Raw genomic sequence first — 3222 nt, 5'->3', positions numbered from 1 at the left:
CAAACAGTCTACCTGACCTACCTCCAAACAGCCTACCTGACCTACCTCAAACAGTCTACCTGACCTACTACCAAACAGCCTACCTGACCTACTACCAAACAGCCTACCTGACCTACGACCAAACAGTCTACCTGACCTACTACCAAACAGCCTACCTGACCTACTACCAAACAGCCTACCTGACCTACTACCAAACAGCCTACCTGACCTACCTCAAAACAGTCTACCTGACCTACCACCAAACAGCCTACCTGACCTACTACCAAACAGCCTACCTGACCTACTACCAAACAGTCTACCTGACCTACCACCAAACAGCCTACCTGACCTACCTCCAAACAGTCTACCTGACCTACCACCAAACAGCCTACCTGACCTACCTACAAACAGCCTACCTGACCTACCACCAAATAGCCTACCTGACCTACCACCAAATAGCCTACCTGACCTACCTCCAAACAGCCTACCTGACCTACCACCAAACAGTCTACCTGACCTACCACCAAATAGCCTACCTGACCTACCTCCAAACAGCCTACCTGACCTACCACCAAACAGCCTACCTGACCTACCACCAAACAGCCTACCTGACCTACCACCAAATAGCCTACCTGACCTACCTCCAAACAGTCTACCTGACCTACTACCAAACAGTCTACCTGACCTACTACCAAACAGCCTACCTGACCTACTACCAAACCGTCTACCTGACCTACTACCAAACAGTCTACCTGACCTACTACCAAACAGTCTACCTGACCTACTACCAAACAGCCTACCTGACCTACTACCAAACAGCCTACCTGACCTACTACCAAACAGCCTACCTGACCTACCTCCAAACAGCCTACCTGACCTACCTCCAAACAGCCTACCTGACCTACCACCAAACAGCCTACCTGACCTACCACCAAACAGCCTACCTGACCTACGACCAAACAGCCTACCTGACCTACGACCAAACAGTCTACCTGACCTACTACCAAACAGTCCTACCTGACCTACTACCAAACAGTCTACCTGACCTACTACCAAACAGCCTACCTGACCTACCACCAAAACAGTCTACCTGACCTACCTCCAAACAGTCTACCTGACCTACCTCCAAACAGTCTACCTGACCTACCACCAAACAGCCTACCTGACCTACTACCAAACAGTCTACCTGACCTACCACCAAACATCGATGCTGTCTTTTGTATCACAGCACAATGATAAAACTGGGGTGACATAAATGCAATTTCAGAATGTGGAGGTGTAATGTCCCCACCGTCCCCAGTGAAAGTTGCGCCCCTGTAAAGGATAATGCTTTCATTACGGCTATGTATCCACGGCACAAATCCTTTGAGAACCTAACCTAATGAAATAACAAGCGCTATAGTACTGTACAAGACTTTGTGTATCTTTCTGAGCTCGTTTGAGAGAAATGTTCAGCTCTTACGCTGTTATTGAATCAAGTGTAACTGCAGGAACTATCAGCTCACCTGCTGCCAGAGGCTGTTATATCAGTTGATTCCCATCAACATTTGAAACATTTGAAAATCATCGTGTAACCCCTGCCATTTTTTTTATTGACATGCCCTCCCATCACCATCTGTGTTAGCTTTTCAGAACAAGATAGTTGTGCTCACACTCCATAGATCCAACTTAAACAAACTTACACAGCTTAGCAACAGATCAATACACTCCTCGATCAATACACAGACAGGCAAACTGTTTTTCTTGGGCCTGTAAACTTGTTCTTGGGGGACAAAGAAAATCCATTGTCTCTATTCTATTTTATAACCACTTAATTACATTTCTTGAAATATCCCCGATGCCTTTTTCCTCCTGTTGTCCAGGGGTCACCTGCTGTCCTCCAGGCCTTGTTGTCTGTGAAGGTTAAATTGTCTTATCACGGAATTGTTTTGCTGGTCCTATCTCTGATCTAAAGAAACCACGAGAGGGCAGCAGTCTAACTGGTGTATCTCAGTGTAACAGTAAACCATAGTGGTGTATTATGCTGTAATGTTGGGAGTGTTTGGAATGACCTCCATGATGTTACCAGTATGTATGCATTGCTACAGAGACAAAACTACATCCCCTGAGACAGAATCCACCTCCATTGTCTTGGCTCTACATTCTAACCCAACACTAATAATAAGGTGCAACTGACATAATGATGGAACGATTTTCATCAACAAGAGGACAAGATACAGGCATGGCAACACATCCACTGTGTGTCAGATGATAATCACTCCCATGTCCTTGCACGCTGCATTATGATAACGTTTTGCTCATTAGAAGAGCCTAGTGTGTGGCTGGGGCACAGCTGTACCAGCATGGCCATATGCAGGGCTCCTCCTGTCCTGTTCTTCCCTGGCTGGTTGACGTGCATGGGTACGTGTGGTGTGAGTGGCAGTGGGCTCTGGTGGTACCAGATGAGCTCTACCCGACAGCTGGATGCAGGCCGGTCCATCCTCCTGGGTTTACCTGTCAGTCTGCGTTTCCTTCCACTGTCTAAAGCACTGCTGCCAGCTTTTCTGTCCCTCTCCTCTACTCCCCTCCTGTCACTCACCCTCCTATTTCCCCCTTCTCTTTCTCCCTCGTCTTTCCCCCTTCTCTTTCTCCCTCCTCTTTCCCCCTTATCTTTCTCCCTTCGCTTTCCCCCCCTCTTTCCCCCTCCTGTTTCTCCCTCATCTTTCCCCTTATCTTTCTCCTTCCTCTTCCCCCCTTCTTTTCCCCCTACTCTTTCCCCCTCCTCTTTCTCCCTCCTCTTTCTCCCTCCTCTTTCCCCCTCCTCTTTCCCCCTCCTCTTTCCCCCTCCTCTTTCCCCCTCCTCTTTCTCCCTCCTCTTTCTCCCTCCTCTTTCTCCCTCCTCTTTCCCCCTCCTCTTTCCCCCTCCTCTTTCCCCCTCCTCTTTCCCCCTTCTCTTTCCCCCCCTCTTTCTCCCTCCTCTTTCCCCCTCCTCTTTCCCCCTTCTCTTTCTCCCTCCTCTTTCCCTCTTCTCTTTCTCCCTCCTCTTTCCCTCTTCTCTTTCTCCCTCCTCTTTCCCCCTTCTCTTTCTCCCTCCTCTTTCCCCCTTATCTTTCTCCCTTCTCTTTCCCCCCTCTTTCCCCCTCCTGTTTCTCCCTCATCTTTCCCCTTATCTTTCTCCTTCCTCTTTCCCCCTACTCTTAATCCCTCCTCTTCCCCTTCTCTTTCCCCCTTCTCTTTCTCCCTTCTCTTTCTCCCTTTTCTATC

The sequence above is a fragment of the Oncorhynchus keta genome, chromosome 18 (assembly GCF_023373465.1).
Source record: "Oncorhynchus keta strain PuntledgeMale-10-30-2019 chromosome 18, Oket_V2, whole genome shotgun sequence".
Classification (NCBI taxonomy): Eukaryota; Metazoa; Chordata; class Actinopteri; order Salmoniformes; family Salmonidae; genus Oncorhynchus; species Oncorhynchus keta.
Note: the sequence above shows the minus strand (reverse complement) of the source record.